At 43.2% G+C, this 20,320-nt stretch overlaps 1 long non-coding RNA gene across 1 annotated transcript; it reads left to right on the top strand.

Moving 5' to 3' along the window:
- Positions 1-1,693: 1,693 nt before the first annotated feature.
- On the top strand, positions 1,694-18,549 carry LOC114614445. Its single transcript, XR_003710332.1, has 3 exons — positions 1,694-1,900; positions 15,993-16,166; positions 17,946-18,549. It is a non-coding gene; the product is annotated as an uncharacterized LOC114614445 (long non-coding RNA).
- The last annotated feature ends 1,771 nt before the right edge of the window (positions 18,550-20,320 follow it).

Below are 20,320 nucleotides of genomic sequence, written 5' to 3'. Positions count from 1 at the left end.
TTGAGTTGTTCTGGATCACAGCCAGTTTTAGGAAAAGTAGTACCACCTAGTTGGGTGGTTTTTAGCTCAGAAGCAGTGCTTGCCACAGCCGTGTATGGCTGGGGCTTCCGTGTGTGGCCTGACTTCCTGCCCAAACTCTCTAGAAGGATTTCTACCTGTTCCACGTTTTCCAATATCAGGAGTTCTCATGGATCTAAAGAAAGTCTTAGCAAGTGACTTTGGGCAGACCTCTGGTTCTGGAGGTTCTGCTTCTCCATTCAAAGATGAAGTTGCCTGCCTTCACAGGGCTGCTATAACAAGCAAGTGACACAGTGCCCTCGGAGCACTTAGAGGAGCCTCAGACAAAAGGTTTGCAGCCCAGTCATTGCTAAGGAATGCCACTACTATCCCACCCCCCTTCTTTGAACAAGATGAGTGCAGGGACACTTCTGTGAAGGTCACTAACCTCCCCATCTGTCTGTTGATAAAAGTCAATCTTTTCTAACAAGTGTCCCTCCCACAAATGAAATCAAAATCTACATTAATTTGAGTTCTAAAGCCATGTGTTCAGCATAGACTTGATTTTGTACAATAGAAAGGACAGAGGGAAGGAGGTTGGAAGAAATCTTACTTGTAAACAGTGTATTCCACTTGAAAATTTAATATTTCATTACAGAAGAGATACTTAATGTTAACCGAGGCATCAGCAAAACAATAAAACTACCAAGCAAAGGATCTCTGAAAGCCTTTTAATTCTCTGATAGAGATAACTGGGTATATTTGCTTTATATAAAAACATGTATTTGGTTCAACATGCACCTAGCATTATCAAAAGTTTACTTTTAAAAAGATAGAGAAAGGTTGGGAGGCTATGGTTTAAATATATTCTACAATTTTAAAATTTAATTTTACACACTGCCATGCTGTTCCATTACATATGCAGGAAAGAGAAGAGGAATGTTTTTCAGACTTGAAAAAAATTAATCCACATTTCTTGGCATCGACAGATAATGTTATATTTAAAATATACATATATAATGTGAGACCCATTATCTAATAAAAGTCACGAAATCTAGCTTGTTCATTTTGTGACTTATAATAATTGGAAGTTGATCAAAGAAAACTACTTCCATTTTTATGACATTGTTACTATTTTTATGGACAAAATTTAAAATGTATGATAAAAATCCAATATACAATAATTGAAACATACAGTCCAACCTCACAGAGCTTTGATAAATCTGTTCGTTCCTGGCCATTTTCAGTGTTGCTATAGTGAACAGTGTTGACAAGTGGCTGAAAAAAGCTTATAAATGGAATTCAGATCATAGATAAAACCGAACATAAACTATCTCGTAGCATTTCTGCATGTTGGGAGGCCTGCTTTGTGCCACAGATGGCCATCTCCCAATAATACATAAAACACTTCTTTCTGGAGCCCAGCACACACTGTTGAATGCACAGGTCATTTGAACAGAACAATAATTCAATTCTCTTAATAATGATCTCACGGGAAGCCAACACAGACACGGGGTGATGCTGTTGGAAGAACAGTATTGTACCAGAGTTTGAAAAATTAAATTCTTAAAAAGCCACCATGCTCTCTTGTCAAAATAGCACCTAAATGTATGCAGTGTTTAGAGATGAGGCGAGCTCTCTGAGTTTATTTTAGTCACTTGAATTATACTGCTGTGTGTCTGCGCCATGCTTCTTCAGTCTTCACGCTGGAAGCTTTCCGGGGAGGGTCAGTAATGGCCGCCGAGCCCTCTATTGGCTTATTGGCTGAGCTCATTGATGAAGAAGCCTTGAGTTCGTCACTTTCTCTTCTTTAATTGCTGAGGTGGCCGTCATTGAAGATGACAGAGCATTTCTGAACGACACATGGGAATCATTAACCAGCCCAATAAAATGATCTATTTATGTAAGTAACAGTTATTATAACCTCACCCCATGGCCATATTTCTCTAGAATTTTTTATTTTTATTTTTAGGGCTACTTTTATTCAAGCTTGTAAGACTTAAAATCCTGGAGTCCCTGTTTTAGCAGTGATGAATGAACTCAGCCAGAAAAAAGCAAACCTAGAGGACTTCCAGCATCTGTGTGTTTCTCACTTCTGACACGTCTGGAATGCAGCACCCCCTCCCTCTCTCACTCCCTCCCTCCCTCTCTCCCTCCTTCCCTCTCTCTCCTTTGTCTTTCTTCCATTTCTCCCCTCCCCCATTTTTCTTTTCTTCTGTCCTTTCCTCTCTTTCTCCCATGTTTTGTTTTTTGACGGGTTGGTTATATAGCCCAGGCCAGCCTCAAATTCAGAACCTTCCTGTCTCAGCACCTCAAGTCTTGAGATTATATCAACCCATGCTGCTGTGTCCTGGTCAGGATGATCATCTCTCTATATTTAGGACTAAGACTAATGCTCCTAAAGTGATGCCCCTCATTGTTACAGACTTAGCGGTTGCTATCGTGTTACTTTTTGTTAGCTTCATTGGCTAACAAAAGGTCTTATGTTATGAGTGTTAGATCCAACGATCTTTAGTTTTTAGGATCTCATTCTAAACTTCAAGAGAGGGGGGTCATCTAAAACAAATGGACATGCAAAAGGCAAACAAAGTGAAATGACAAGAACAAAACAGCCGGGCGGTGGTGGCGCACGCCTTTAATCCCAGCACTTGGGAGGCAGAGGCAGGCGGATTTCTGAGTTCGAGGCCAGCCTGGTCTACAGAGTGAGTTCCAGGACAGCCAGGACTACACAGAGAAACCCTGTCTCGAAAAACCAAAAAAAAAAAAAAAAAAAAAAGAACAAAACAGAAAAACAAGCAAAACCCAGGAATAATATTGATATAAGACTATTCAAATTATTAACTTTATAGCATACAACTTGTATAAAGTCTTGCAATGACTGTTTTGTAATTGAAGAGTTTAATTAAAAGTTTCCCATCCACCTGCCCTTGTAGGCTTGAAAAAATTGAAATCTTTCCTATAAAAATAGTACTTTTATGCTCGGGAAGCTCAATGCCTATAGGACCAGCCTCTGTCCCTACCACATCAACCTCTGTGATGGTGCTAACCTTGGTCAGAAAAGCACAAAGAAGAGCACTCATTCAACTTCTCCTCGTCTCACTGATACCTCTCCAAGGAAGTATAGCCCTGCCTCTGAAAAGATTTATTGTCTAAAGGAGAGAGCACAAAAGGGAAATGACTGGATATAGAAGGCCCCAGATAATGCAGAGACCATGTGCATGGTAAGAGGGCACCTTAGAGAAAGTAGGGACAGGAGAGCCTCTTAAAAGTATCTTCCAGACTTGGATGCAGCCTCCCTCTCCTGCTAACCACCTAGAGAGAAGGCTGTTTGCTCTCCCATCTGCCCAGATGCAGATCCTTCTGCATCTGCACCAAAAGCGCTGTGTCCAGGTTCATCCGGAGGCTTTTGGAGGGCAGGCAAAGCTCACAGAGACTGAGCCCTTTGCAGAAGAATCCTGCCCCTTCTCATCAAAAGCTAAGAGCCAGGAGCTGAGAAACCATACTCTTTACTAGACTCCAAGGGGCAGAAAACAAAGGAGGAGGGAAACAACACTTAAACTGCGCTCACTGTGCCCAGGATAATCCCATTAATGTGGGTCAGCCTCACAGCAATCCTACAAAGAGCTAAGAGTTACATCCCCATTTTACAGATGAGGCATAGGAACATTGAGTAACTTTCCAAAGAGCATGTAGCTACTTACCTGGCAGGGCTGGGACCTGAGCCCAGATCCAGCTGGACTCCAGCATGTCCTGGTTCTATAGCTCACACTAGAATCACTCAGAGAGCTATTAAACAATACTGATACCTGGGCTCAGTCCTAGGAATCCAACTGTAGTGGATCGTCAGTTCCCACCCCACCCCCCACCAGGACATTTTAAGTTTCTCCAGCCACATTACTCTGTCTCTCACTTGAGCGCACTCTCATGATCTCCTGCCTTCCTCTGCTTCCCCATCGCTCAGACCATCCCACCCCGGTCATGAACTTTGCCCCAGCTTCAGTTTTCTTTCTACATAATAATAGCCCTGTGGTAGGTTTCAAATAGGTCCACAACTTCTGGGATGTTGTAAGAGTGCAGCCAAAGCCTGTTGACATCTCCGGGTGGAATTGGGAACTCATTTACAATGGGACATAGCTAAGGGCATTTTATATAATGTGTATAGATGTGTTTTTGTTTTTTAAAAACAAACCTCTAAGAGAAACAAGCCAAACAGTGTGGAACCAAGGACAGAAAGATGAACAGAACTAAGAAAAGGGGAAGAAGCTGGAAGCATTTGCCCCCTGCTTCCATGTCTACCGTGCTGCTTGGATGTGTTGGGTATGTCTTACTAAAAATGTGTCTGTACATCACGTGGGGAATTAAGCTTATTTTTCCTACAGGAAATTCAGGAAGGTTTTTTTGTTGTTGTTTTGTTTTTAAGATATATAACCATACAGGGCAGGGCTTGTTAGACGATCACTACTAGGAATATAGTCCTGCCGTTTAGTACGGACACAGTCGTGTTTGTAGCCCATCCTGGGGGCCTTAGCAGCATGTAGACATTGAATTATAAACTCCACAGTGTTGAAGAATTAAAGAGCAGTATGCCTTGGAGCCTGCCCCCCACACGTGTTTGATTCTTGGCTCTAACATCCACTACTTTGGCAAGATGTGTTCTGGTTCTGAGCCTGTTCTCTCATCCGTACAGAGCAGCATTCAAGAACTAAAGATGCTAAATGGAAGTCTGCCTGGAGTGGAAGCGAAGGAGAGGTGGCACCCGTAAATGCTAGCTATTGTCCTGTAGGAAAGTCTGTCCTTGGTTCCAAACACACACATTCTGGGATCATTAAGTACAAATAAAAGCGGGCTCCATGGATAATATAATTCTGCCAATTAACCTTTCAAAAGAGTACAAAATACTCATGACACAACATGGACTTCTGTGGGTGCTGAGGAAGAAGCCCATGGCAATATTCATGTTAAACATGCACTGACCACTGAGCCTTACCCCCAGTCCGAAGCAAACTTTCAAGATGTGAACTGTATGAATTTTGCAATAGTTTCAATGGCCAGATATTTGTTTCCTATTTAAAGGAAGAGGGCTTGCTGGGGCAGACCTTTAATCCCAGGACTCAGGAGGCAGTGGCCGGCACATCTCTGTGACTTAGAGGCCAGCTTGATACACAGAGTGAGTTCCAGGCCATCCAGGGTTATACGGTGAGCCCATGTCTCAAAATTGAAAAATAAATAAGAAAAAGTGATAGGAGTGTGAGCAAAGTCATTTCCCTCTGCTACAAAGGAGAAACAGGACCATGAATGTGAACACAAAATCAAAGTTGAATCCTATTGGATGTTGTCACTACAAGAGTTTACAGTTTTGTCCTAATTACATATGTGAGAGGTCACACAGGGCCCCCAAAGACTTCAATGTGCCAAGAAAGGTGTTTTGTTTGTCTCATGAAACAGTTTTCAAAAGTGGTGGAACTTATTCCACATTAAAAATGTTTACATAAACATACAAGTTGTATTATGCCCTTAAAAAGCTGACATACATATATGATATATACCTATACCTGTACCTAACTATATCTATCATATACATATAAAATGATATCTAATGTTCTCATCACCAAGAACTGATAAACATTTAAAGCAATGAATGATTTCTCCTTAATACAATGTATGCATGCATAGAAACATCACATTGTGTATAATTATTTTGTGACAAGCAAGTAAGAGAATAAGACAAGACAATAAATCTGACTTATGTGGGCCACCTGGGTAGGACTGAGACTCCCCCTGTAGCCAGGGCTAGGAAGCCACAAGGCCCATCATCAGACTGCGCTTGTCACTGCTTGCCCTCTAAGCATTGAATTTGTACCTATAAAACTTGGGATGTTTTCTCCAAGGCTATAGGAATGTGGTTAGGGTGGGGGGTTACAGAATTTGATCTGCCTATGGATGACTACATTGTAGAGGTCCCCCAAACAGAGGCTGCCTTTCTCTGTTTACATTTTAATGGACCAAAGAAAAGGAAGGGGGAGCTCTCTGAAGTGCTTCTGCAAAGAAACAAAGGTGCCATTTAGATCTACCTTCTCTCTGCAGTGAGCTCATATTCATCAGGAGACCGTGGTTTCTCCAGCGCCCTAAGATGCTTGCTGTTACAGCAATCTCTCGGCACCATCTTTGCCGTCGGGCTGAGGAGTCTGAGGTTCTTTCCTTTCACACATGGCTGGGTCCTGGAAGAAAAAGCTGAACCATGACCCCTGCCTTCGATGTATACAGAGAGATGCTTATCAACTTTAGTGATATTGACTTCATTTTTAATATCATGAAGTCAGTTGTGAATCAATATCTGTCCAATTCTTGTCTAATAAATGTCCTTATCTGAAAGTTATTAAAAACAAACAAAAATAGGTCCTATTTCCTTAACTCAGCTGGAAGATCTCTCCATGACAAGATTATTTCCCATAATTAAAAAGAGCAAAATTTGAACTTGTTATGAAAAGAATCTTTCATTTGCCAGTGTCTTTAGTATAAGTCATTTCTCCCCAGGTCACTCTTGCCTAAGAACTATTCCAGGGCTGGCAAGGTTTCTCAGCAGCACAGAACTTACCTAACAAATACAAGGCCCTGAATCTTATCCCCAGCACACCGGGAGGGATCAGGAGGAAACTTGCAACAGACAAGTAAATCTAAAGGGTACCACAGCAAGCACAGGGGCCAATGCTCCATGGAGAACACTGGCCTCCTTCTCTGTAGAAACACCCATCATGCCACAGTCAGTCCATCAACTCATCCTCATTCCTGATACACTTTGCAGCACACTTCACCACTAAACACTGCAGCATCGGCTTCATCTGCGTTCAGTGTTCACTTATGCTTTCACTGAATTTACTGGGACGAGGGAGGGTCTAAAAGTTTAGCACACTCCCAGTATTAGCATACATCCTGGTGTGACATTGCAGGGTGACAAAATAAAATAAGAAAGAAAGTATTACAATAAATGACTAAAACTCGCCATTGCTATCATTCTGAAGTATGCCAGTCTGTGGTAGTGCGTGTATTCACTCACATTTTTGTGTAATATTTCCACCATTCAACTTTAGAACGTTTCCTTTCCCCTAGGTAAAACTCTGTTAGATGCTAGCTCTGCCCAGCCTAGAGCCACTCCCATGACATAGATTGTCTTTCTGAAGTCCATTATTCTAGGTGCTTCATATATGTAGACACACACAATGGTTTTTCCTCTGGAAGTGGTTCATTTCTCTTAGTGTAAGGTTTTTAAGGCTTGTCTGTTCTGCGCCAGGATTATCTTTCTTAATGACAGAATCCTATTTCACTGGATGCATATATTGCAATTTTGTTTATCTGTTCATTCATCAGATTCTTGGTCACATCCACTTTTTGTGTGTACGTAGACTTTTTGTTTTTAGGGAAGATATAAGTTCCTTCCCTTTTGGCTGTTATAAATAACGTTGCTGTGGACATGGGTGCACAGACCTTTGTTCAAGAGTCCCTTTCCAGCACAGTTGGGTTCAAGCCCCAGAGGAAAAGTACTGTATTAAGCCTACATTTAATTTTTTTGAGGCCTGTGGCTTTGTATAACAGAAAATGCATATTGCTAGAGAGTACCATTTGATGGTTTGCGACTAACATATACTAGATTTTTTCCCCATTTTTCTTTTTCAGGTTTTTGACATATAAGAAAATATTTTAGTCAGAAAACCAATGATTTCTGTGACCAGAATTCCAATGGGAAAAATGTAGGCTTAGATGACACCAAGGTATCCAGAGATAGAATCCAGTCTTACCAGCATATATTGTAAAGTTTTCAGTGGCTCTCACAATCCCTGCTGAGGCTTGCAAAGCTAATCACATCTCTTCCACTACTGACTATGAAGACTTTACCTTGTGTAAGCAACCACCACGTCTCTTTTTAAAGAGGGATATAAGTGGGAAATGGGAACTCAATTTTCAACTCCTTGTTTCTAATACGAAATCGTCTCTCCCCGAATCCAATACACAGACTCTCCAGAGTCTGAAGATTCTCAACAAGCAGTGGGCAAAGTTTATTTTATAGATCAAGAGTTTAACATTGATATGAAACACACATAGACGCACAGATACACACACACACAACAAGTAAACAAACAAAACAATGTACATAGCCATATGTTTTCTGCTAGCATGTTTACCAAAAACTAGTAATACTCTCACAGGGAGGGGTGTGCAGAAAAAAAAAACCACGTTCTCCAATTCTGCAGATAGCATTAAACAGTAGCTTGGCCTGCTGACACACACATTTAATCTCAGTACTTGGGAGGCAGAGGCCAGCCGGGTCTACAGAGCAAGTTCCAGGGCAGCCAAGACTCCATGGAAAAACTGTCTCAAACAAAAACAAAAAACAAGAAAAAAATTTAGTAAATCCATTTCTATTTCTATTACATGTTTAATGTGGCATGTTCCTGATTTAGGGGTTTTATATCTAATAATTTCTATTATAGATACATTTTTAGAACTACAGTAAAGTATAGGTGTGTGGCTGTTCATGGCCACATGTAGGATCACAGTTAATCATTGGAAACAACCCAAGTAGCAAACAGAAGGTAATTGTTAAAGATCAATCCGGAGACTACATTTCACTAGTGTAACTCACTTTACCATCTCGGACACAAATGAGCTTACATCTTTTTACATTTTTGTTCCAGTGGTATTGGGTCCAAATATCTGTGTGCCAGATTAGAACGAGAGGATGCTCACTGGCTGCCTCTTCCAGCAGGTCTGTCCATCCCGAGTTGCTCAACTACCCTGAGGCTTTTCTCCTGCTGAGTGGCCATTGCTGCTTCCAAATGGCTCCTGGAGAGAAAGACAGAATCTGATTAGTCTACTAGGAGTCCTGTTTGCAGCGTCTGTTGCTCCTGCTTGCCATAATACAACTGTTGAAAGCTGCAAATTTAATAAGCAGGGACTAGCATCTCAAAATAAGGTCGGGGACAAAAAGGGTTGCCTGATTTTGTGAAAAATAAAAAGTAAATATTATCTTGTTTATCTTTAGACATCTTTGAAGAACGTAGATCACAAAATTGAACATATCCTATACCTAAACAGTGCTATAGTCTTTTACAAGAAACAAAGAATGAATCAACTGTTGATCTAGCAGAGGAACAATTTTTCTAACAAAAGTATTTTGCAACAAAATTTGACACCCTTAGCTTTGTATTTTCATAGCAGGAGAGTAGAGTCCTTTGCAAGAAGATCTAGAGGTTCCTACATTTTCCTAAGAGCCTTTTCTAGTCCTTTGAGATCCAAGCAGGTCTCCTTTTGAAGCGTGTACTTAGCTAGCAGCGTGTTGTTTTTCTCATTGTGAGAGGGCCCAGCCCTGCCAGACGCTCATTTGCTTATGAAACGCTTGTCCGGAATCACTTCCAATGGCTTCATAACATCCTGCATCTTCTGCAAGATTAGCAACTTTGCATTGCGACTGAAATGCATTTTATTTACATTGTGTTGTGGGGAGTTTATAACATCTGCAATCAGCAAAATCGGCTGGTGGAGTGGAGATAGATGCTGGAGTTAAGTCAGGGGGCCTGTTTACGTGGAGACTGATTTAGTAAGTGGTCAGTTCATTACTGGATATTTTCCTGTTAGGGCTAATTTCTGCTTCCCTACAAAACTTAGCAACTACTGGGATTCGGGTAATGATAATGGATAGTTGGATAACAAGGAACTTCTACACCAGGCATCAGTAACAAGGAATGCAGTGTGTATGAACATGAAAGCTATTCACAGTGTATTGTTATGGAAAAAAGCCAACTCCAAATGAATAGTATAACCGTGTTTTTATGGACAGCAGTAAAACATTTAAAATGTAACAAATAAGCTTACCCTGAAAGACACGGTACAGGAGCAGTAGTCACTCTGAAGGGTGTGGCAGCGAAAAGAGCCGTCAAAGTAGCTTCGTTTTTAATGAGCTTTAAAATTTTAAAATGTGATAAAAAGCCAGTTAAGAGTATTTGTTCCAAAAGTTTATCTGAGGGAGGGCTAGATAAAGAGAAAGAAGGAAGAAAAAAGGTAAATACTGAGAAGAGAAAAATGGGCTGCGAGCAGGTCAGGTCAGTGTTCAAACAAGGGCTCCCTCCCTTTCCCAGAATGCAACTTGTTTCCTTCTAAAGTCTGCAAAGCTCCTTTTCAAAATAGTCAAGCCAGGGACATTTGGTGAATGTCAAGCACTGTCATTTTCAGGGTACTATGTATGTTACAGAGTACTGCTCAGAGGAGCTCAGGGACTGTAAGACTCAGGGCCTGTAAGAGCCATGGGTGGAGGCACCGGTGTGCCGAGGGGGAGTGGGCAGGGGGGCAAGAGAAGGGTCAAAGAATGTCCAAAGCCCAGAAATCTCATCCTGAGATCAGCAGGAGTAGCATGCTCCCCCCGCCCTGGGCCTGCTTATCCAGGTGCTGTGCCCTCACTTTTGCTGCCTCTAGAAGGTTATGTATCCCGGAAGCCAGATTAAATTTCCTCTCCTCCTATAAGGTCACCTAGAATTCCTCCTTATACCAATGAGGCATCTCCAGTGCCCTAGCCCTAGCCAATGATGTAGGTCACCCTGAAAGCTCCTACCCTTCTCCCAGAGGTTAGCCTTTGTTCCTCCCATTAAACAAGATGTCTCACTGAAGCAATCTCTGAAGAGTCTAGTGTGCTCACAGCCACTCTAAGTGTCTTCCTGTCCCAGCCACTCCTCAGCCTCTCTGGATCCACTGATCCTATTCTTGGGTTGACAGCATTTCTACAAGCAGAGAAGCAGAGCCAGACCAGCAGCCCTTCTTCAGAGATCTTAGAACCCAGCTGAGGTAAGATCTGCACTTCAGGATCTAGCACCAGATGCACCTCTGAACGTGGGGCAACCAACCTGGTGACTTCGGCGTCTTGGCTCCCTCTCGGACTTTGCTGCTCCAAGCATGAGATGAGCCTCCGCACAGAGTAAAATTAAATCCTTTATTGTCCACAGGAAGAGAAATCCAGGACTGGTCCAAAGGCCATTTAGAGTTCCATCTAGATGCTACAAGAGTTGCAGGACGGTTTGATCTGAGATGGTGAACGTGAATGCGTGCTTGTATTTTTTATCTCTGCCCTATCTTGGGAATGAGGAACCTGAGAGTAAATCAGTGTTGCTCTATTTCGAAGGATGGAATCAGGATTTGAACCCAGGATCTCTGCCTCCAGAGCACATGCGCTTTCTTAATTTGTTATGGTCTGTTCATTTGTCAAGGTGATCTTCACAGGGTCTATCTGCAAGGCAGTTTATCCCAGGAGAAAAGAGGAAACTGGCTGTGGGAATGGAATTTGGAGAAAGGTAATACCCGCTGGCAAACAGCAGCACCACCCATGAACTCTCCATAGGCTTCCGGGATGAGAGGCTGCCAAGGCTGCTGTGCACTCTGGTCTTCCTGCCACTCCTGGAAATGATCCCTGTAGGGCAGAGTTGAAGAGTATTAACTGGGTAACACATTCACCATTATCCAGCAAATAATCAGAGATGTGGGGTTCTGCACTTCGCTCTAACAAGTGGCTTTTGAGAAGTTAGCACTGTAGAAGCTTCAATGGTGGGCTCACGGCATATGACATGCTCATAGGCAGGTATGACATGTTCATAGGCAGGACAAAGTGTTTATGTGCACTGATCGACACACCAACTGTGGCCATGCTGAGTGCCAAACCTGTGGCACTCCCTTGTGCCAAGTTGTTCTTTAAATTTTTAGTGACACAAGGAAAGCACTGCTTACCTACTTTACAACATAATTTAAATCTGTGATCTATTCCAAAAGAGAAATGTTACAAAGTGGTCATTTAAAAATTCTTTATCAGTCAAAGTTTGTTAGGTGTGTTAGTTCATGGGCAATGTACTTTAGCTTAAAAGTGGTTTGAGTTCTCCACCACGGTCATGAAAAACAAAATAAGTTATCTGTCACTTCACTTTTCAAAGGTGAAAATAAACTGCTTCTTGGAGGTGCTCAATATTTTTTGTTGCTTGGGAACTTCATTCAGGCATAGAAAGTGTTCTGATCATCCCCTACCCCTTCCCCTCCTTTTTCCCCTCCCTCCACCCCTCTTCCATCCCTCCCCTGTTTTTTCCTATCATGTTTCTCTTTCAACTTCATGTGCTCTTTATGAAGCTCATTTACAAGTAAGTCCTACTGGAGCATGGGCAGCCTCTCTGGAGCCTCATCACCGAAGGCTTCCCTCCTTTATCCGTCACCAGTAGCTCCTCAGTTAGGGCTAGAACTTCATGAGTCCATCCCCCATTGTCTTAGTCAGGGTTCTTTGGCTGCGAAGACACCCGAGGACTATGGCAACTCTTATAAAGGAAAACATTTAATTGGAGCTGGCTTACACTTCAGAGGTTTAGCTCATTAATGCTGGAGAAGGAGCTATGAGTGCTACATGTGGATCAGCAGACAGCAAGAAGAGAGAGCAACACTGAGTCTGGCTTGGGCTTCTAAAACCTCAAAGCCCGCCCTCACTGACACACTTCCTTGATCAACACCACACCTACTCCAATAAGACCACGCCTCCTAATAGTGCCACTCCTTGTAGGCCTAAGGGGGCCATTTTCATTCAAACCCCTAGACCCTTCCATGCCTGGAATTTGGGTGGTTTACTTTTATTGTGGCATCACAGCTATGGTGAGCTCATGGTTCACTGTCCTGTCACAGCCAGTAAATAATCTTCATAGCAGACAGCTCCTACTGTCTGCTGCTCTTGTGATCTTTCCACCTTTCCTCATGATTCCTGAGCTTAGGGAAGAGTAAATATGAAATAAATGTCCCATTTAGAACCTGGACACTCCAGTTTCTTGTTTTTCCTTACAATGGCCATTCTGGGTCTTTTGTAGTAGTACATGAAATAACAAAAAATACTCTTCTTTAAAGAATGTTTCTTGTAGTTACTGTTTTGAAAAACATTAAAAGAAAATGTCCTAAACATGTGTGAAAATAATTGTGTATACTAAGTATAAATTCTTTTACTTCTTTGTCTCTTTTGATATCTGAGAATGTAAGGACATAGCTTTGGACACCATAATGTTTTACAGACAACCCAAGGGTTTGTGGGAAATGATAACTTACAGGTTAGAGCCAACATTAAGACCCTAAGCATGATTGTCTAAGAACAAAGTGTTTGATTAATAAGTGAGCCTGGCCATCCACCTGATGTTTACTTCTTAAGAAAACTCTGATACTGTCTCTATCTGTCACATATTCAGTAAATCCTCTGAACAGATATTTTATGTTTGTTTCTTTGGGAAAAATGGTCTTAAAGCTAAAACAAACAAAAGAGTTCACTACTATACTAGCCCTAGTACCCAAAAATGGTGGCATTTATTAATATGCATGATCATATTTAGATAACTGTGTAATTGTAATTATATTTAAGTTACAATTAGATGTATGAAGTTGATGGCCTCTGAATATATTTGTGAATTTGAAGGTTCTGCATATACACACTTTTATCTGCAGTGTAGAATATCTTCTTTGACCAGAAACAGCAAGGTGCCTTTTACATGTTAGTTAGGAAGACATAAAGAACTGTATTAAATCACCAAGATCTTTTAGAGGAGCCAGCACCTTGGTAAGCTGACTGTCTTGTGTAACTGCCAGAGTCTGAAATTATTATTTTTTTAATAAAAGCTCTCTTGGGTCAGTGGGTTGGTTGCTTTCTCTTAAATTTTTCTTTTAAGAAATTCTCTGTAGTTGACCTTGTGGTCCACCATTGTGCTGATGAGAAAGGGCTCATTGTTTTCAACTGAGAGCTTCATAGAGCAAGGCAGATCATCTCAGAAATTACAAGCCATGGGAGGGAGGTCGCCCTTCCACCAGGTGTCACCAGGCAGTTGACAAGGGAAAGGTGATGCCGTCTTTGATGCATTTCCCCCATATTGTCTTCCTGAGAATGTCGTTAGGACGTTAGAGACTAATGGAACACCAAGTTATATTATTTAGTATTCCACACATGCACCTTACCGGCAGTCAGGCAAACTCAGACGAGAATACTGCATCCAGGACTTGATTGTGATGACACATGGCAAGATGTCAAGCATCTCCAGAGGTCTTAGATGTTTGGCCTACTGCCATTTTGAGAAATGGCTTCCCAAGGATATCAGGGAAAACTTCTCAAACTGGCCTCGAAGTAATTCTTAATGCTTGTCTTAGACAGGTGAAACATTCTATGGTTTATAGATTCTGCAAACCCTCTACTGTCCCAGAACTCAAGGAAACTTAATTTTCAGAGCCAGCAAAGATACACTTATAGGCATATTTTTTTAAAAAAACATATTTAGTTTCATTGCTTTATGCTAAAAGACTTATCCTTCTCATGAAAAATGCCAGAAACACATTATTAAAATGTTAATTTGATTTGACCTAGTGGGATAAGAATCTAGAGGACATGGTTTGCCCCAGGATGAGTGGGACATGTGGCCCTATAATGGTGGGAGTGAGAGAATCACGGGAGGCTCCACCGCCAGCGCTCATCCAGTCTCTGAGTAGAAGTTGTGTTTTCTTCAGCATTGTTTACTCTTGTTCTTTTGATAAACATTAAATTCATTTCTAAGAGAAAAGTAAAAACCAATAATTTTGGCTGGTAAGCATACATCTGTGAGCACAGAATTCTTGTTTGCTCTGCCTTCCCTACAACTCCTCTGAGCTGGAATCAGAGCAAGCTCCCTCCAAAATACGATAAGACCTTGATTAGCAAATCACTAGCAGGACAATGGCAAAAGTTAAAACTTTGCAGCCCCGATGTCACAGAAGTATTCCTTTCTATTTGCCAAGAGGGGAAAAAAAATCCCAACTCATGCCTTGAGACCATATTGTAAAATGTAAATAACATTTTAATGGGCACTATGGAAGAGTGAGCTGGGCCAGTCGCCCACCACTAAAGGGCTGGATTTAAGTGCACCTTGGGTAGTAATGAAACTAGTTTGGTGGTCTTCGCCTCTGTAGTAGACATTTTCCCACATTAGCAAACCAGCACAGGATTTCATGTGATCCCATACAAAGGACAATTACAGCTCTGCCCAAAACCAGAACTGGAGTGTGGATGGGGTAACCAGAGGAGAGACCTACAGAGATGTAACAGGGAGCCTTTTAACTCAAGTCAAGCTCCTGCCTAGACCTGGAAGAAAGGAGGGCAGGTAATTCCAGGCCCATCTTCCTTCCTGCCCACCTTCTGCAATCTCAAATGCCGTCTGAGGAACTGTCCTCTTTCTACTCTCCTCATTGTCCATGATCTTCCTTCTTTGAGAAAATATTCTCAAGACTAGAAGCCGGCACAGACTTCTGATAACTCCAGCTCATGGGGCTATGAAGGTGAGTACCCACATCTAATGCAGATTCCATGGAAACTGTACTCAGGTCTTTCTTACCACTTCTGATTCCAAATTCATCATCTCTAACTAGTTATATTTCACTTTCTCTTAACCCAGGCACAGCCCAAGTTCTTACAGAAAGAATACCTTCTTTCCAGTTTTACAGTCTCTATGAAACCATTAATGCTAAAATGTCCATCTGATAAGCCACACCGTGCTTACCATTCTTTTTGAAAGTGTAAGTGAACATTTAAAAAATACAGGGAGAAAAACAACTCCAGACTTAAGTTGCTATATTCTTGACCTCACCATACTTCATTCACAGTCGATCTGTTTGGAAAAAGACTCAGCCAGTGAATCTCTTAATGACACTATCTGATTTAAATCCAATACCCTCTGTGGTAAATTAGGAGTCTGTGTCTTTTCATCTTCACCTTTGGAATAATTGTTCTAACCTCAAACCATCAAAATCAGTCAAGATCCTCAAAGTGGTTCTGGGCCATCCCACTTGGGATGCTAAGGAGAGGCAAACAGTGCAAACATTACCCCACCTTGGGATGCCCTGACTTGGATACAGAAGTATCAGAACTTCGGGAACTGTTGCATTTGGGGAGTCACTCACTAAAGCACATTTCTTTCTTCTGATTGCAGGTAGAGTTCCTTGGACAGCCCAGAGAAGGACTCCACCTTCATTGTTCCTCTCTACTGTCCCCCGACCTACCAAAATACAACAACCAGGGTCATCTTCAGACAGAAGGCACACAGGCAGTATCATAGAGAGGCTCATGGTTCCAACCCCTAGAGCCATCCCGAGGTTAGACTCAGGTTCTGTGCTCCCAGTGGCAGGATAAAGTGCCTTTCTTGGAGCTGGGCCTACTTTGCCCTAAGGTTACGTTTCTACACAAAGAAGTCTTTTAAGAGTAGTGCTTCAAACCTCCACACTAAAGGTTTGTGTCTGTCATCTTAGAAAAAGAGAGGCCATAATAAAACTACAGGAGCCAGTAATAGAGAATTACAACTCCAGAATGAGAGGGGGTCTGCTAAATGCTGAGCCTTGGTCTCTCTGAGGAAGAACAACAACAACAAAAAAAAAGTGGAAGGAATTAAAAGGAATTTAAGCAATTGTCTCCTGGACTGCCTTAGCAGAGATCAGGAGAACAGGGTATTAACTGAGGGTCTGCTGATTCTTGACCACTATCCTGGTACTAGAGGAACTGGGAAATAAACAGTTGGGGGGTGGGGGGGAGGAGATGAGAAAAGCTCACATTCACCCATGTCAAAGCAGACTGTGATGTGCAAGCACCCAAGCTGCAGGCTATGTGTGTGGTGCTGTGACTCAGAGTATAGCCAGTTCATTTACAGATAGTATGGAAAAAATACTACTAAAGATCTCGGGGAGTGCCCCTGATAGGCAGAAATGGAGGGAACATCAGAAGAAGGGCTGGAACATAGCAAAGGGGCTGGAGGAAAAGCAAAGGTAGTGGCTGATAGGTTATCTCCTCCAGAGTCTGAATCCCAACAGTGGGTGGCATCTGGGAGCCAGGCAGAGAGAGGGTAGGAAGCCCTCAAGCAGACAGGCCTGCCTTGGCGAGCACATGGTTGACAGAGAACAGATAGGACACTGCGGCCACCTGTCCAGCAGCTCTGGTTTTGGCAGCAAGGTCCTGATGCCTGCATTGCTGGCCCCAGCTTGAGAGCTTCCTAAAATATCCCCGGGGCTGATGCAATAGCAGTTTGAGATGGTGCTGCATTGCCATGTAGTGACGGAATAACCTGGTGATGGAGAGGGAGCCTTTTATGTCTTCTCGGGATCTGACCCAACAAGTCCAGCATTCCCAACTGAGAACGAGCCAGGTGGCAGAGTGGTTAGTTCTCCGGTGTGGGTAGAGCTGAGTTCTCATTCACCCATCTACACCACTGGTCAGTCAGGGCAGACAACCCAGGAGGGCAGTCGTAAGTAGTCTTTTCACAACCCTTCAGCTCTCTGAATGTCAAGGGAGGCACTTTTCACCCAGAAGAGAGCCCTCTGCTCTAGGATACCTTCTGGGTAAGGACCAACTTGTGTTGGAGAAAGGAAGAGGAAACAGGCCTGGTCTGAAAGAAGAACCACAAGCTATTAAGACAGAGCAGCACCCTACGTTAGGTCATGGTCATCTCCAAATAAAAATGGTTGCTCAAGTTCTATGCCAGCTCTGGTTGTGCACAACAATTTGAATTTTGCAGTGTGACTTCATCTTGCCAAAGAGTGCAACTCTTTTCTCCTTCTCCCAGGTCATTCTGTCTCTCTTAGAGGGTCAAGTGGGTCTGGCCCGAGGGGAAAAATACCCCTTTACTAAAATGTAAAGCGTCAATCACCCCTACCTCCATCCCCACCCCTAACGCTCAAAGTGTTCAAAACTAAAAGCTGCTGCATCTTTTCAGCAAGTAATCAACACAAGTTGAAAGACACATGCTGTTGCATTTCTGATCAGATTGTCTGTGAGACAGGAAAATATACTGACCCCGTCCCCCTCCCCACCTCTTTTTAAAAATTTTTTTTGGGTGGCTAAATGCATGTCTGTTTAAAGAAGCCACCAGGCAGTGCCTCTCACTTTGTCTTGGCAGGGCACAACCATCAGACGAAGTGGGAGGAAGAAACATTAACTTCAACAGCTGTTTCTTGACCCCGGCTGTCAGTCTTCCCAAGAATAAATTTTGGAGAGTCCTATTTGAAACAAAGAGGGAGTTTTGGGGAAGAGAAAAGTTGGTTGGTTCCAGGGCATTCGCCCAAAGAAGCAGGGAACAAGATGTTTGCAGTTACCACGCAGCCTGCAAGCCTCTGCCGGGTGCAGGGAAGGAGCAAAGTAACTTGAAAGCTCCCCTCTCGGCGCCCTGTGCCTGCAGCTTCCCCCCCTAACGCGCGCCCAGATCCAGCGCCGGTGGTAAGAGCCGAAGCTCGACTACAGTAATTCCCCAGCTCGGGCGGCTTGAAACTGCTCGGGCTGAATAGCATTTGCTGTTCCGTCCTGTGGCAGCCTCCCGCCGCCGCTGCCGCGCTCCCTGCAAAGCAGCTCTCATTATCCCGGAAGTTGTGCTGACACAGTCTCGCTGCCACCAGAAGTTTGTCAACATCAAACTTCTCCTGTGTGGGGTACGTTCACCTTCCACGAGTATTTAATCGAGCCAACAAGCAAACAAACAAACCCAAATAAACCTGCCCGTGATGTCATGGTCTTTTTCCCCCCCTCTTTCCTGGAAAGGCTGGGAGACTGTTGGGAATTTGCTGGTGGGCTCTGAGAGCGCCTGTGGGTTTCTGGGGGGCTGGGTTTCGGGGAGGGCAGGAACCGGCCCGGGTGGGCAGTGAGGAAGGGGCTGCGGGGGGCAGTGCGGGGCAGTTGGGGCTAGAGGCTGGAGGGCTTGCAGAGAGAACTGGGGCCGAGCGGCAGGTTGGTCCTGCAGCCTGTTGGCTTCCGCTGGGTTTGAGGTTGCATCAACTGGGCGAAGGTGGCTTTGCATCCTAGCCCCACCACAAAGGTTAATTGGAAGCAGCGGCCAGGCAAAGTGCCCCCACCCCGCTCCCGATGACCACTGTGCATTTACCACTCTTACAGGACGTTTAGACCTCTTTCGGAATAAAGGACGTTGAGGTCATAAAATGCATTTTGAGACTTAACACTGCCACACAAGGGGAATCCTGGGATATGACCATGTCTATCTTTAGTGGGTCTGTTCAGATACCACGACGGGCTCTCTAAACTTCAGACTCGCTCTCCTATTTAAGTTGCCAGGCACTTGGTTTGGGTGTTTGTGGTTTTCAGTTGCTCCCCACATAGATGCTTTGACGCTCCCCAAAGCTGGGGTGAGGAGTAGACAAGGCAGCTGGGATTAACCCTTTCCCTTCCGCAGGTGCGTTTAGACATTCCATTCGGCTCAGAGTCTGGGTGGACCTGAAAGAACTGAGAGGAATGAATGGGCCTTCTTGAAGTGGGATTGCTTGCATATCACAGTTTTTCCAGCAAGGGGTTAGTGAAGAGAGTTGCTGATTCTGACTTTGGGTCTAATTTGTAGGGCTAGGAGCTACTGCATTCAGATCCAGGACCTTAGAGTATGGGGTGATACCCCCCATCTCCCATCTCCATCTTGCAAAGTCTTATACATGGGCAACTACAAGGGCCCAGTGTCTCAATGGTGGGCAGACCAAAGCCTGGCTCTTTGACTTGGAGTTGTATCCACTGAGGAAACAGCAGTATTGTACCCTATCCTCAAAAATAAATTTGAGTGGAAAGAAACATCTCCGAAGAGAATTATCCAACTGCAGTGTTGCTGGAATGGAGAGGAAGTTGAATCCACATAGGAAGCTTGGAGCTAAGATTTTCTTCTTTCTGGCCTGCTCTTAATGACTATGTGCTTAGAAGAATTAGCCCGTAGGCGTGTATCTTCAATAACAAGAAGACACTTTCCTTGTTTTTCAAACTAACCTAAACAGGGAAATTGTGCTAGCCTCCAGGTCCTAGCTAATATCAGATATATACCAAAATCAAGTAAAAACCAGAGAGGCAGAATGCCAAACCTAAAGACTCCGGGTAACAGAGGCATTTCTCAGGATTGGAATTTACTTTTGACAAATACATAGATTTAACTCCAATCATAAGGCAGGATGCCCTTACACTTATGTGGTCCCACACATAAAAACCACACCCAAAGCACAAGAGAGAATGTGTTTTGCTCACTAGAGGGAACGTTCTCCTTTGGCCATGTTTCAAAATTTTTCAATTATCCAGACTTCTTTTCTTAAGGTTACAGTTTAATTTTATGTATTTATTTCCTCATAATCTACAAATGTGACCCAACATGTACCACAAGGGATACTGTGAATTGAGGAGATGTGGAGGATCCTGTCTCAGCTTTGTATGCATGAATATTCTGTCCTGGTTGTTAATCTCTCATAGGCTGAGGGGCTTCAGCTGAATACGGTATTACATGGTTCGTACAGTTGGATT

Source organism: Grammomys surdaster, unplaced genomic scaffold (genome assembly GCF_004785775.1).
Source record: "Grammomys surdaster isolate TR1022 unplaced genomic scaffold, NIH_TR_1.0 126391, whole genome shotgun sequence".
In the NCBI taxonomy this organism is placed as follows: domain Eukaryota; kingdom Metazoa; phylum Chordata; class Mammalia; order Rodentia; family Muridae; genus Grammomys; species Grammomys surdaster.
The sequence above is the reverse complement of the archived record's forward strand: the minus strand, read 5'-3'. Positions and strand labels throughout refer to the sequence as shown.